At 41.6% G+C, this 16,260-nt stretch overlaps 1 pseudogene; it reads right to left on the bottom strand.

The window, feature by feature from the left end:
- The window catches only part of LOC100458289 (S-adenosylmethionine decarboxylase proenzyme 1-like), a 70,140-nt pseudogene extending 63,225 nt beyond the window's left edge, over positions 1-6,915 (bottom strand).
- Positions 6,916-16,260: the final 9,345 nt, after the last annotated feature.

The following is a 16,260-nucleotide window of genomic DNA, read 5'->3' on the forward strand; positions in this document are numbered from 1 at the left end:
AAGGCTACAGTAACCAAAACAGCATGGTACTGGTACCAAAACAGAGATATAGATCAATGGAACAGAACAGAGCCGTCAGAAATAATGCCACATATCTACAAGTATCTGATCTTTGACAAACCTGACAAAAACAAGAAATGGGGAAAGGATTCCCTATTTAATAAATGGTGCTGGGAAAACTGGCTAGCCATATGTAGAAAGCTGAAACTGGATCCCTTCCTTACACCTTATACAAAAATCAATTCAAGATGGATTAAAGACTTAAATGTTAGACCTAAAACCATAGAAACCCTAGAAGAAAACCTAGGCATTACCATTCAGGACATAGGCATGGGCAAGGACTTCATGTCTAAAACACCAAAAGCAATGGCAACAAAAGCCAAAATTGACAAATGGGATCTAATTAAACTCAAGAGCTTCTGCACAGCAAAAGAAACTACCATCAGAGTGAACAGGCAACCTACAAAATGGGAGAAAATTTTCGCAACCTACTCATCTGACAAAGGGCTAATATCCAGGATCTACAATGAACTCCAACAAATTTACAAGAAAAAAACAAACAACCCCATCAAAAAGTGGGCGAAGGACATGAACAGACACTTCTCAAAAGAAGACATTTATGCAGCCAAAAAACACATGAAAAAATGCTCACCGTCACTGGCCATCAGAGAAATGCAAATCAAAACCACAATGAGATACCATCTCACACCAGTTAGAATGGCAATCATTAAAAAGTCAGGAAACAACAGGTGCTGGAGAGGATGTGGAGAAATAGGAACACTTTTACACTGTTGGTGGGACTGTAAACTAGTTCAACCCTTGTGGAAGTCAGTGTGGCGATTCCTCAGGGATCTAGAACTAGAAATTCCATTCGACCCAGCCATCCCATTACTGGGTATATACCCAAAGGACTATAAATCATGCTGCTATAAAGACACATGCACACGTATGTTTATTGCAGCATTATTCACAATAGCAAAGACTTGGAACCAACCCAAATGTCCAACAATGATAGACTGGATTAAGAAAATGTGGCACATATACACCATGGAATACTATGCAGCCATAAAAAATGATGAGTTCACGTCCTTTGTAGGGACATGGATGAAATTGGAAATCATCATTCTCAGTAAACTATCGCAAGAACAAAAAACCAAACACCGCATATTCTCACTCATAGGTGGGAATTGAACAATGAGAACACATGGACACAGGAAGGGGAACATCACACTCTGGGGACTGTTGTGGGGTGGGGGGAGGGGGGAGGGATAGCATTGGGAGATATACCTAATGCTAGATGACGAGTTGGTGGGTGCAGCGCACCAGCATGGCACATGTATACATATGTAACTTACCTGCACATTGCGCACATGTACCATAAAACCTAAAGTATAATAATAATAATAATAAAAGAAAGAAAAAAAAAAAAAAACAAAAAAAAAAAAAAAAAAAAAAATAAAATGCAACTTAGCACCTCCAGAAGTGTCTGTAGTTCTCCCTTGTCCCCATAAATGAGTTTGTTGTGTTCCAAGACGCATCCTACCATGGGCTGAGTGTCCTGGGTTTCTCAAGACATATATTTCAATGTTAGGGCATATGTACACAGGCAGTTTTGGTAGGGCCCAACCTTCTTGTATATGTCAGTGCATAAGCATGGTGTGAAACAGAGATGCTTAACCCATGGGCCCAAAAACAGGGCATTAGGAGATCTGTGAGTCCCTCGATATTAGATGCAAAATTGCCTTGGTTTCCTTGTACCTCTTTGGAACCAGGAAATCCATAGCTTTTATTGGATTCTCAAAGGGCTCTATGGTTAAAGATTCACGATCATGGGAACAGCTACCTGGAACCCCCCTCCACAGCCTCTTTCAGGTACGGTGGGTTTGCTAGGGGGCTTGGAGAGATCTTGAAGTGGTATTCCAGTCTGGGGGCAGGAAGGGATGGGTGGAGAGGCAAAGCGATGAGATCAGTGACAGTCAGATAAGCCCAAGGGCCCTGGGTGTCCTGGTGTGTCAGGGTGAGAGAGCAGACCCATACAGAGCCAAGCCAAACCCTGCTGACTCACAGCTTTCCTCTGGAAGCTGCCCTGCAGTGAGCGTGCAGATAGAGCTTCCAAGCAGCCCGACAAGGAACAAGAGCTTTCTCAGCAGGCAAGGGCGAGGCTGAGGCTAAGAGCGGAGCCTCTGGCCCTGGTACAATCCTGAGCCTCAGGGGCACTGAGTTCTAGGCCCAGCTGCCATCTGATCTCACACCAGTTCCTCCATCTACAAAGAAGGGGATTGAGGGGCTGACACTAGAGGTTCCTTAAAGTTTCCTCCGATTCTAAAAGAATGATTCTAATGATCCCATAAGCTTCCTCTTTGAGTACTTCTTACCCAGGAGGAAAATCTGGTAGATTCAGGTTTTATGAAGCCCGAAGTGTACACAATTTGGGGATAGAGTTACCAGAGAAATTCCTGATGCCCAGTTAAGTTTGAATTTCATCCAAAGAAATCAGAAAATGTTAATACATATATGTCCCAAATATCACTCATGAAATACTTACACTAAAAGGTTATGCACTATTTACCTGATTTTCACATTTAACTGTGAGTCTTGAATTTCATTTGGTAATTCTGACAACTGTAGTTGGAATGAATTCTAAGTAAGTAAAAGAATATAAAATTAGGATTACAGAATTAAATACAAATGTGAAGGTTTATTGGAATGAGAAAAGAAATCCCAGGAAGTCACTGGAGCTTTGAAGATTTAGGCCTGTTTCAGCAATTGGAACATTCTGCAACTCCTGGAACTCATAGGGATCCCCAGTAAGTGAGAGGCCTCAAGCCTCAGGTTTATAAGCATCACAGCCAATTCACATTTCCTGGGATGTTGGCGTCTTTTCTAAAGCCTTCTCTATTTATTACCCTAGTTTCATTGGTTCTCATGGCAGCCTCTCAAATTATACAATTGGGTATTTTTGTAACTCCATCTCTTCATCTCCTATTTTTTAGTCTTTTTTTTTTCTCTATTGGAGTTTGGATTTTTAGCTTTTCAATTTCATGAAAAAAAACAGATTTTAAATAATATTTATGAAACAGTATAAGCCTTTCAGTTTAGACTATTTTAGAAACATCAGATTATGTTAGTTATATGGGCAACTGGTAATTTTATTCTCTACATTTTATAAAGTCTAAAAAGAGAAACAAGGAATAATAAATTTTTCTTTCACTTAGAAGCTGCTTTAGAGAAACATTTAATTTTGACTGTAGCCTGCAGATACATCAAGATCTTTGTGTACATAAACACATATGCATATGTATATGTTTCTGAATTCTATGCAGGATTACCTTAAAGCATAACTAAGTCCTCCAAAATGATTGACCAGTAGGAAATCAGTCAAATTAGACAAAATTGTTCTGTCCTAAGCATATATTAAAATGTTTATGAGTAAAATGTATGTATATTTTAATTATCATAAATGAAGTGTCCATGGAAGATATTTTGTTATCTTCCATTTTAAATTTGAACTAGTAGGTTCAATTTTTTTCTTATTGAAAGAAAGTATTCTTGAGCACTGTTACACAGATTTCACATTATTATAGCAGATAATGGTTTTGGCCTTGAAAATTCTTGATCTCTTCCTAATGATACTAGCAATTGGCTTAAAATGTAATATGATAGAAAATTAAAGTGACTATAAAAGAAAATAAAAGTAATTTAAGATGGAAGAAAAATGCAGAACAAGATAAGCAGAAAGAAATAGAGATGAAATATCAAGAAATGAAATCTATTTTGCAATTTTTTAAAAATGGCTTGAAATAAGTTGTGTAATGTATTAATGGATTCACAGTGGTAACTGAATAAACTAGTTCGCTATTTTGGATATACCAGTTTAATAATGTCATAATTTGTGCAGCCATTTGCTTGCTTTTTCCCTCTAAAATATTTAAAGCACTCCACCTGGCTGTACGTGTATAAGCGTGTAATGATGGCGGTGGCGGTGGTGCTAGAATGTACAGCTGTGTGTCAGCATGTAGTTGTTGTGATGGTAGCGATGGTGTGTGTGTGTGTGTGTGTGTGTGTGTGTGTGTGGTAACTGTGGTAGGGCTGGTGAATACCACATAACTTCTCTAATTACTTCATGATATTCGTCTTGCTTTTTATTGCACAAATTAATAATTATAATTAAGTATTACTAAGGCTTTCTTTTTCTGAAATATTTAACAAGGAGTAGAATTATATCATCTTTAATCTTTAAATTTGCCTTTCTTTTTGAAAAGGTGATTAATTAAATGCCCAGTAGATATTTATACTATCTTAAGGTTCCCACCTTTTCTTCTTGCTTTAAATTAGCTTATTTCTTGTATAGGTAATTATCTGGGCATCTTCTATGCATGCATATGGAGTGCTTGTGATTTTTTGTTTTTAAACTGAATATACAACTGCTGATGAAATTTTTATCCATGTATACAGCTTTAGCTAGGGGAAAGTAAGTAACAAATATTGCCTCACCAAAGGTACTTCTTATTGTCTGACCCAGAGATATTCTACAGCTTAAAGTTGCTGAAAATATCCGCCTCTTCTTTTAGGACTATAATCTCTTTACTTACTACGCTGCTAATATATTTGTTCTTTCTCTGAGTGTATCTGCCCCAAGTTTGGTTATTATTTAGTTAGCCACTTGTCATTGTATGAGGTCATTGCATTTTCAAAATTCTTCTTAATTACAGTTATTCAACTTTATGTATAGCTGATTTCTGGAAATCCTGTTCTCCAACTTTGCACAATAAATCCTCATATAAATTAGCTGCATTAAGTGATGCTTCACTGAAAGGCTTATACATATATATATAGCTAAAGACAAGAATTGCGGGATACATTTTCCATCTTTTGGAAATATGCAAAAGTCTAATTTGAAGGTAACTATTTGCATGCAGAAAGATACGTTGTTTCAATAATAGCTCAAAAATAATACATTATACAGCATTTGAACACTAAAATGAACATTACATTTAGCAATAAGAGAAATCTATGTATTGGTCTTGAAAACATGCAAGGCTTTTATTGTTTGTTGTGGGAGTTTTCAGATGCAAGAAAATGTTTTTGAATGGATAAAAGCTGCTTGAAGACGTAGGAAAGAATAGTTGAATCTGACAGTTTTCGCCACCATCAGATTGGTAAAATGTTAACACTGGACCATTCCAAGTTTAAAAGGACTCTCCTACATTGCTGGTGGGAATACAACTAGGACAGTTACTTTAGAGATAATCTGACAATACCAAATCAACTTGAAGATGCTCATACTCTAGAGCCTAGCCATTTTATTCCTAAATATATGCCCTAGAGAAACTCTAGCCCTACATGCACAAGGAGACAGAATGCTCATTACAGTTATTTTTGCTATTTTTAAATAGTAAAAAATGAAATGAATACTGAAATTAGATATATAAAGACATTTAGTGTATTCATATAATGGAATGTTATAGAGCAGTTAATACAAATCAACTACATGGATTACTATAGAGAAATATCAGAAATCTAATACCGAAGACGAAAAGTAGGTTACAGAGGCTCAGCTGAGTGTGATAGCATTTATATAAAATTTAAAGCAACAAAAACAGTATTGAGGGGGCACACAAGGACTTGCAGTTAAAGTGTTAAAAATGTACAATGGGCCGGGCGCGGTGGCTCACGCCTGTAATCCCAGCACTGTGAAAGGCCAAGGCAGGCAGATCACAAGGTCAAGAGATTGAGACCATCCTGGCCAACATGGTAAGACCCTGTCTCTACTAAAAATACAAAAATTAGCTGGGTGTGGCGGCGCATGCCTGTAGTCCCAGCTACTCGGGAACCTGAGGCAGGAGAATCACTTGAACCTGGGAGGCAGAGGTTGCAGTGAGCCGAGATCGTGCCACTGAACTCCAGCCTGGTGACCTGGCGACGGAGACTCTGTCTAAAAAAATAAAAATAAAAAAAAATACAAGGGAAATAAAAACATAAAATTAAAGGATGGTGGTTATTCCTGGGGAGGAGAGGGGTGACATGGAATCAGATACATAGGGTATGTTGTCTGTGTCTGTAATATATAATTTCTTTTTTATAAAATAATACTTCAGCAAGGCAGTTCGCAGAGGGAAAAAAACTGAGATGTTCTCCTTACCATGAATGAATGTATGAATAATGAATAAATTAAAAAATAAATACAGACGAAAGCAGATGCTATTGATAAGAGACACGTAACTTCATTTCATATGCTTGATACAACACAGATAAAGATGAAGACTGCTAACCTTGCTTAAAATGATGATTCTTTATTCACCAGATTTAACCTGATGGACTGCTTTCAGTTGTGAAGGAGACAACAAAAAAGAATGACAAGCTTGGAAGTATATCATCAAGCATTATATCTAAAAGGAAAGTAATATTATTTAGGATTTTTTAAGAATTTAATTTTTTGGCATAATATTTCTCTATTAATATAGAAGCCTGTGGCTTGACTTTATCATGTCTGATTTTCAGGCATGTTTTCAGGTAATCTTTACGTCAGGAAGATGCTACCTGCCAGCTCCCAAGAGTTATTTTATCACACATCTTAATAAATACAACAGAATTATGATCACACTCCCCTCCCCGACCCCCAGTGCTATTTCTCCTCCTTTTTCCCTGCCTTGTCGTCTCACACTGCAGGCGCCCACCCAGGCATGCAAGCTGGAATCTCCAGGCTGGGGCCCTACCCACCCTTCACCTGCCCCTGGGCTGCCAACCACAGTCTTCTTGCTGATATTTGCCCCCTGTAACGTCCTCTGCTTCCACTGCTGCCTCCTTCAGGCACCAGCAGCGTTGAATTGCTGGCGGTAAAAGCCCCACTAGGCTGCCCACTAAGCTGTCATCCCGTGACGCTGCACCCATTGCTTCTCCCCGGCTCCTCCGCATGGGTCTGCCCTTCACTCCCAAGTAGAACAGGTGGCTCATGCGATGTTCTGATGTTTTGACCCTCTTGTGCCTCTTGCTCTGTCACACTGTACTGTGTCATCTGTCCCTCCTCTCTACTGGACCTGCACTCCCTGAGGACAGGAACAACGTCCAAGGGCATCTTTGTCTCATGTATAATGCATTGCATGAAATCCGACTGGGCGCTGTGGCTCACGCTTGTAATTGCAGCACTTTGGGAGGCCAAGGCGGGCAGATCACTTGAGGTCAGGAGTTCAAGACCAGCCTGGCCAACATGGTGAAACCCCCATCTCTACTAAAAATACAAAACTTAGCCAGGTGTGGTGGTGCATGCCTGTAATCCCAGCTACTCGGGAGGCTGAGGCAGGAGAATCGCTTGAACCCAGGAGGCTGAGGTTGCAGTGAGCCGAGATAGTGCCAGTGTACTCCAGCCTGGGCAACAGAATGAGACTCTGTCAAAAAAAGAAAGAAGGGAAGAAAGAAGAAAGAAGGAAGGAAGGAAGGAAGGAAGGAAAGAAAGAAAGAAAGAAAGAAAGACAGAAAGAAAGAAAGAAAGAAAGAAAGGAGAAAAAAGAGAAAAAGAGAGAGAGAGGGAGGCTGAGGCAGGAGAATTGCTTGAACCCAGGAGGCTGAGGTTGCAGTGAGCTGAGATAGTGCCACTGCACTCCAGCCTGGGCAAAAGAATGAGACTGCCAAGAAAAGAAGAAAGAGAGAAAGAGAAAGGAAGAGAGAAACAGAGAGAAAGAAAGAGAGAGAGAAAGAAAGAAAAAGAAGGAAGGAAGGTGAAAGAAGAAAGGAAAGAAAGAAAAAGAAAAAGGAAGAAAGAAAGAGAAAGGAAGGAAGGAAGGAAAGAAGGAAGGGAGGGAAAAAGAAAAGAGAAAGAAAGAAAAAGAAAGAAAGAAAGAAAAAAGAAAGAAAGAAAGAAATGCATAGTGAGTGCTCAGTAAACTGAACTGGGAAATGACGGATAATCCAGACTCGGTGCAAAGTGTTAAATTTTTTTTAAATGTTGTGCTACTGGCAAAATCCTTTAGTGATCAGATGCCCAGCCTGGTTCTAACTACATCCTCATTTTCTGTTGTCATTTTGACTCCCCATCATCTTCTGAAATGCCCTCTTTTTTCTCTCTCTTATCTACTGTCTACATTCATTTGAACTGAAGTACTCATTTCCATGTATCTGGGCTGATAAAATAATTGCAGAGATTTTTCATGCAATTAACTCACAGAGTAGACTCTAAGTACTCTGTTGGATTTTCTATAGCACCACATACTGCTAAGTCTAATTTGCAACCATACAAATCCATGACATGTTGGAATTTAAGGAGGTTCATTACCCTACAATATTTACTCTGCAAAAATGTTTGCTGGAATTGAAAAAGTAACCTCCCTCACTTCACAGAAATCACTGACTCCCTTTCTGTTGCTTCCGGGCAACCGCCAGATAAACTCCCCAACTTGCCGTGTAAAAATCTGGAATGGTGGTTGCTTAGTCTTTTCTACACATTTACAAGGGGCTACAATGAGGCAGAGAGTAAATCACACATAGATGGAGCCTGTATGTCCCACACTGGAGCTTATTTCGGTCACAATCTTCTTGCTGGGTCTTTTCCCAAGAAATCTCTCTGGAAATGGGAAGTTATGTCTGGAAGTCAGGTGGCAGAAGGCCACCTGTGTGCCTACTGTTTGGAAGTGAGGGATGGAGAAGGGTGCAGGAAAGCATATTGCATTGGCACCACCAAAATGATGCACTGTAACCTGAGGCCACACACACCACACACACACACATGCTTCTACAGGATGTATGCCAATCCTGTAGCCATGTCGCCGCCCACACTCATTCACAGGTCCTGAAAGCTAGCCCACCGCGAGGCCAGAAGGAGATGTTTTAGAAGAGAATAAAAAACTAGCATCGGGCACTGATAAGGGATGAAAAAGATGAACAGAGACTAATGATGAAATAGAATAAGGGCAGAGGAGAAACGTGTTGAGTGTGTGGGCAGAAGCACTAGGAAGGGTAGGATTGTAGAGGCACATATGGTGTACAGGGGTCCCAACACAGCCGTGGCAAGGAGATGCTCAGAGCTTCTGTGGCCAGGACACGATTGTTGCCAAAAGAGAACAGCTGCCAGGGACACTGTTGATGGAGAGGGACAGAGCGGTCCTGCAGCTCTTTGGGATAGGGAAGTAATTTCCTCACTGGGGCAGTTCTTTGTACCTAAGGGAAGTTCCGAGGTCAGTATTCTTATTTAAGAATATATTGAGGTTATTGAGATTCCATATTATTATGGAAATAACAGTTGTGACATTTAGTACTTCTGTTAAAATAATAATCAAGTCTACATATAATAATATTTTTAAAAGTTTTTATATGTACAAGTAAATTTTTTTAATCAAAGGAATTTTCTTCAAATTAGACTTTAAAATAAAAATGGAGAAATATGGGCATTAACTGCAAAGATACGAAGAAGCACTAAAATTTCAAAATCTAAAAAAAAAAAATCTTAATTTCACTTAATATTCTAGAATACACACATTCTGATCAGTTTCTGTCTACAAGAAAGCGGAATGGTTTTTGTTTTTTGTTTTTCGTTTTTTTTTTTAAATGGCGTGAGCCCGGGAGGCGGAGCTTACAGCGAGCCGAGATCGCGCCACTACACTCCAGCCTGGGATTAGTTTTTAAATGTTGACACAGGTATAATAAAAAGGTCAGCTTTTTATTACAGTTCTGTATCTGCAGAATGGTGGATGGAACCTGCATGTCTTGATATGTACACACGTCCATTCTCAATCAAGATGTATTTGCTACTGGCTCTGATTGGAGGATAGCTGTGCGCAAAGCAGAGGCCCGGGCCCTGTAGACGTCCCAAGAGAAGACACACTTCTGACATGCACTTAATACCACAATTCCCATTAAACCAGCGCACTGAACATAAAACAATCTGACCCAGAGTAACATTTTATTTTATTTTATTTTATTGAGTTACAGAGTCTCACTCTGTCACCCAGTTTGGAGTGCAGTGGTACAATCATAGCTCACTGCAGCCTTGATCTCCTGGGCTCAAGCGACCCTCCTGTAGCTGGGAGTACAGGTGCCTGCTACCATGCCTGGCTAATTTTAAATGTTGGTTTATTTTATTTTATTTTGTAAAATGGGGTCTCTCTATTTTGCCGGGGCTTGTCTTGAACTCCTGGGTTTTCCTCTCACCTTAGCTTGCAAAGTGCTGGATTACAGGTGTGAGCCACCACGCCCAGTCCTTTTTTTTAACTGGAAAGATAATTACAGCAAAGAACCATACACACGCGTATAGAGAGAAGAGGCAACTTATCCATAAACAAAGGCAGGATAAATAGGCTTGCCATTGGCATGTTACTAAGACACATTACTTTAATAGAGTAAGCTATATTTTCCCTAGAATGTTTATACTTGTGTCATAAACATGTATGTGTCACAATACTGTGAACCACTGCATCACACCCTCCAACACACTCACACACACACAGACAGAGAGAGAGGGAGAGAGAGAGAGACAGAGAGAGAATGAGTCTGTTCTCATATAGTTGTTATATTAGCCACAAGGTTAATGATAGACTTCCATGATCACATTATTCTTAATCGTCAGTGGACTGGGTAAGGGATATCCCTCCACTTCTGACATTTATTTGGCAAGCAAAATCCGGCTGCTGTTCCATGACGCACCATTCCAGCAACTCGTCAAAACTCATCTCCAGAGTGAATTATGCCCCCAGGGAGTCGAGTGAGTCACACCTTCCTCCATCATTTATTATCAGCTCCTAGATTCCTTATTTAATTCCCAGAAAGTCCAGGCTTTTTGAAATAGAATGTTGCCTTGAAATAATCAATACGAGATTAAAAAAAAAAAAAAAAAAAAAAATCAATATGAGATTAAGTTCAACTCATGAAGATTGTTCAACACAGAGACATTTGCAAAAGAAGACGATTTTCACGTGGCCGGGTGTAGTGACTCACGCCTGTAATCCCAGCACTTTGGGAGGCCGAGGCAGCGGATCACTTGAGGTCAGGAGTTCCAGTCCAGCCTGGCCAACATGGAGAAACCCTGTCTCTACTAAGAATACAAAATAGCCAGGCATGGTGGTACATGCCTGCAATCCCAGCTACTTGGGAGGCTGAGGCAGGAGAATCGTTTAAACCCTGGAGGCAGAGGTTGCAGTGAGCCAGGATCGTGCCACTGCACTCCAGCCTGGGTGACAGAGAGAGACTCCATCTCAAAAAAAAAAAAAGAAAGAAAAAGAAAAAGAAAAAAAAAGAAAAAGATTTTCACACAGCTGGAACATGTTTCTTTTAGAACATTCACAAAAGTAATATTAAGAACTACTATTAGTAAGCTGTGTTCACAAAGAAAAATATTCCGCTATATCTGCACCTAAAGTCCTGTCCATACGAGATCCAAAAAACAAGATAGGAAGGGGAGGATGAGCTATCCAGTAGTTCTCAAATTGTGGGTGCCAAGATCCCCATAACATTTTCAGAGGCTCCTCAAGGTCAAAACTGTTTGATAAGAATGTCAATATGTTACTCTGCATTGTAAATATCATTGTCCCACGAGTGTGTAGGGTGTAGTAAACATGAACTGTGACATCACAACCAGCTCAACTGACTGAATACAGAAACAGATATGAGAATCAAGCGCTCTTCTCTTAAGCCAGATATTAAAGAGATTGGTAAAAATGTAAAACAATGCCATTCTTCTTCCTCATTATTGTTGTTTGGGAAAATAAAATTATTTTGCATAAAAATATGTTATCTACATTAAAATAATGGTTTATTACTGTTATTTTAAATGAATTAAATAATAATTGAAAAGATTTCTCAGTTTTAGGCTGGGCACGGTGGCTAATGTCTATAATCCCAGCACTTCGGGAGGCCAAGGCAGGTGGATCACTGAGTTCAGAAGTTCGAGACCAGCCTGGCCAACACGGTGAAATCCTGTCTCTGCTGAAAATACAAAAATTAGCTGGGTGTGGTGGCGGATGCCTGTAATTCCAGCAACTTAGGAGGCTAAGGCAGGAGAATTCTTGAACCCAGGAGGCAGAGGTTGCAGTGAGTCGAGATCATGCACTCCAGCCTAGAAGACAGAGTGAGACTCTGTCTCAAAAAAAAAAAAGGAAGGAAAGAAGGAAGGAAGGAAAGGAGGGAGGGAGGGAGAGAGAGAAGGAAGGAAGGAAGGAAAGAAGGAAGAAAATATTTCTCAGTTTTAATTTCTAATACAATAAATATTGATAGAAACAGCCTGCATATAACAAAGCTCTCTGGGGTCGTCAATTATTTTTAAGAATGTAGGTTTCCTGAGACCAAAAAGTCTGAGGATGGCTGAACTCTACAAATGGCTGAATACATTTACTGTCAACTTGCAAGCATTCTCTCCTAAAAAATAGTGTTTCAAAAAAATGTTTTCTGTGACTCAGAGGGGAGTTTTCCATAGAGAAGCCTCTTGCCTGGCTATCATTTGGCTGCACCTGGGCTAGTTTCCATCTGACCTTATCTCTAACATCCTCTATAGCTCCCTTCAGGCAAACAAAGTAGAAGGACTTGGTGGGGGCTCGGACCCAACAGCATATTATTCTTGGAAAAGACTTGCCCTGGGTCCTGGGCCTCCTCAAAGCTTAATCAGTTTAAGCCAATGCTTCCAAAGGACCCACCTTCTCCACCTGCCTATCTAAAATTCATCATATTTGAGCTCTTCTTGGAGTACAAGCGGCCATTTGAAAATACATATCTTCTGATTGCATCGGAATTACCTGGGACATTTTTTAAATATGAAGGTTCCCAGGCCTCATACTAGACCTAAAGAATCAATAGCACAGAGCTGAAAGGAGCATGTCTGCTCTCTATGACAAGCTGCCTCCACGACTCGTGATGCACACTGTGCCCAGAGATCAAAGGAAGCTCGAGACTGGGGCAGCCCCCAGCACCTACCAGCGAAGTCAGGCCTCAGAGGGGGCCCAAGCATACAGGAGCCAGTGCAAGGAGAGGTGGGCCAGGTGCTCCAGGGCCTTGGAGAGTCTTTTCATTAGGAATAGTGACTAATAGAAGGTAAGAGGAAGAAAAGGGAGATCAAAACAGAAGAAATACCGGGTTAAGAGAGAGGTTCCAGACATGAGGGCCCAGGAGGGCTAAACTTTGAACATTTCACACCCCCAGTTTTGTTTAGAGCCAGCTCCAAGCCTTGATGTAGTGAAGACTCAGTTTAGACTCTGAATTCAGTCCAAAAGGCCAGCTCTGATGAAGACTCCGAGGAAACATAAGCAGAGAAAAAAATAGATTTTTTTATTTTTTAACTATTTTTTTTAATTTTGTGGGTACATAGTAGGTATATATATTTATGGGGTACATGAGATGTTTTGATACAACCATGCAATGTGAAATAAGCACATCCAATTACATTCTTTAATAAACAAGTTATTATTGACTCTAGTCATCCTATTGTACTATCAAATAGTAGGTTTTATTTGTTCTTTTTTTTTTTTTTTTTTCATGTGTACCCATTAACCATCCCCACCTCCCGGCTACAGAGAAAATTTTAAAACCAGAAGGAGTGATCCTATAAATATGATCTAGAATGATTACATAAATAAGCATGAAAGTGGTCACAGAAAAAGTTAGAAGATCCAAAGTCAACCACATTTTCACCTACAAAGTATGTTTGGAGGAAGAAATTCTGTGTCTGCATGTTCTCCTGGCCAGGTGGTACAGGAAGCAGGGAGCCAGAGGGAGAAGGTTCTAGGCTCTAGGCCTGGCCATTCTGCCATTACCTATTGTGGGGTACCTTATAAAACAAACAAACAAACAAAAAACCTCAGCCAGAAATAGCCTAAGAGTATGTATGCTTTACTCACTTTCTTTGCTGTTGGTGCCATGGATTAGTCAATGATGCTTTAATGCAAAATAGTGAGGTGACAGCGTGCTGGCAGTCCTCACAGCCCTCGCTCGCTCTTGGCGCCTCCTCTCCCTGGGCTCCCACTTTGGCGGCACTTGAGGAGCCCTTCAGCCCACCGCTGCACTGTAGGAGCCCCTTTCTGGGCTGGCCAAGGCCGGAGCCGGCTCCCTCAGCTTGCAGGGAGGTGTGGAGGGAGAGGCGCAAGCGGGAACCTGGGCTGCGCGCGGCGCTTCCGGGCCGGCTGGAGTTCCGGGTGGGCGTGGTCTTGGCGGGGCCCACATTCGGAGCAGCCGGCCAGCCCTGCTGGCCCCGGGCAATGAGGGGCTTAGCACCCGGGCCAGCGGCTGCAGAGAGTGTACTGGGTCCCCCAGCAGTGCCGGCCCACTGGCGCTGCGCTCAATTTCTCGCCGGGCCTTAGCTGCCTTCCCACGGGGCAGGGCTCGGGACCTGCAGCCCGCCATGCCTGAGCCTCCCACCCCCTCCGTGGGCTCCTGTGCGGCCCAAGCCTCCCCGATGAGCGCTGCCCCCTGCTCCAGGGCGCCCAGTCCCATTGACCACCCAACGGCTGAGGAGTACGGGCGCACAGCGCGGGACTGGCAAGCAGCTCCACCTGCAGCCCTGGTGCGGGATCCACTGGGTGAAGCCAGCTGGGCTCCTGAGTCTGGTGGGGAGGTGGAGAACCTTTATGTCTAGCTCAGGGATTGTAAATACACCAATCAGCACCCTGTGTCTAGCTCAGGGTTTGTGAATGCACCAATGGACACTCTGTATCTAGCTACTCTGATGGGACCTTGGAGAACCTGTATGTCTAGCTCAGGGATTGTAAATACACCAATCGGCACTCTGTATCTAGCTCAAGGTTTGTGAACACACCAATCAGCACCCTGTGTCTAGCTCAAAGTTTGTGAATGCACCAATGGACACTCTGTATCTAGCTACTCTGGTGGGGCCTTGGAGAACCTTTGTGTCCACACTCTGTATCTAGTTAATCTAGTGGGGACGTGGAGAACCTTTGTGTCTAGCTCAGGGATTGTAAACGCACCAATCAGCGCCCTGTCAAAACAGACCACTGGGCTCTACCAATCAGCAGGATGTGGGTGGGGCCAGATAAGAGAATAAAAGCAGGCTGCCCAAGCCAGCAGTGGCAACCAGCTCTGGTACCCTTCCACACAGCGAAAGCTTTGTTTTTTCGTTGTTTGCAATACATTTTGCTACTGCTCACTCTTTGGGTCCACGCTGCTCTTATGAATTGCAACACTCGCTCCAAAGGTCTGCAGCTTCACTCTTGAAGCCAGCGAGACCACCAGCCCACCGGGAGGAACGAACAACTCCAGATACACTGCCTTAATAGCTATAATACTCACCGCGAAGGTCTGCAGCTTCACTCCTGAGCCAGCGAGACCACGAACCCCCCAGAAGGAAGAAACTCCGAACACATCCGAACGTGAGAAGGAACAAACTCCAGGCGCGCCACTTTAAGAGCTGTAACACTCATGGCGAGGGTCCGTGGCTTCATTCTTGAAGTCAGTGAGACCAAGAACCCACCAACTCAGGACACAATAGTTTAAAGCAAGCAGGTTTTATATGCAAACACTTCCCCAATTTTTCAATTGTCCTTCAATTGCAAATTGTTTTCAAAGAAGGCTTTAACCTGGTAGTTCTTTCCTTGGTTCCTTCTGTTCCTGAGCATCCTGTGAACACGTAGGCTGTTCACTATTGATGATTTTTAAGCTAAAAATATTGCATTTCAGGAAAGGCCTAGTGAATTTGGGAAATATGGTAAACAAGGTAGAATCCCATTTATTGGCATAATTTTTGGATGCCAGAATACTTTCAACCTTCACTTATGATTGTTATTGCACAAACAAGACTGGGCTGCCCTAGCAAGTCTCACCCGGGTTTTGCAACATATTTACAAGTACAAATCTGTGTGGCAAAGAGTACTTTTTGTACTATGGGCAGCTTTGATAACAAGCGGAGGTAGGAGGAACTCAATTTAGCCCAATTTATAGTGCCTTCGCAAAGCTCTTGCTCTCTGCCTTAACCTTCCCCACGCTCAAGATAAGATAGAAAAAAAAAAAAAGAAATATTTACCTTGTACAGGCCTTTCAGAAGATAGACTGAGGAATTACAGAATGCCTAATGAGAAGCACAATTCTTTTCTCACTGGCTTGCTGCTAAGAAGGATCCATTGTTCATTTTGTTGGAAGATATGAGATGCTTTTGACTACATCAGATCTATTTAATAAATGACCTTTTCAGTGATTTCAGCAGTAGATACTCCTAAAGCATTATGAGACATCTTCCATAAACATTTTTTCTCCCCAAATCAGTTTTTAGAGTACTTTATGTATCTGTTAGACATCCCTAGTTTCATAAAACTATATAACATCAGTGATCCAGCTGGT

The sequence above is a fragment of the Pongo abelii genome, chromosome 5, assembly GCF_028885655.2.
Source record: "Pongo abelii isolate AG06213 chromosome 5, NHGRI_mPonAbe1-v2.0_pri, whole genome shotgun sequence".
Taxonomy (NCBI): domain Eukaryota; kingdom Metazoa; phylum Chordata; class Mammalia; order Primates; family Hominidae; genus Pongo; species Pongo abelii.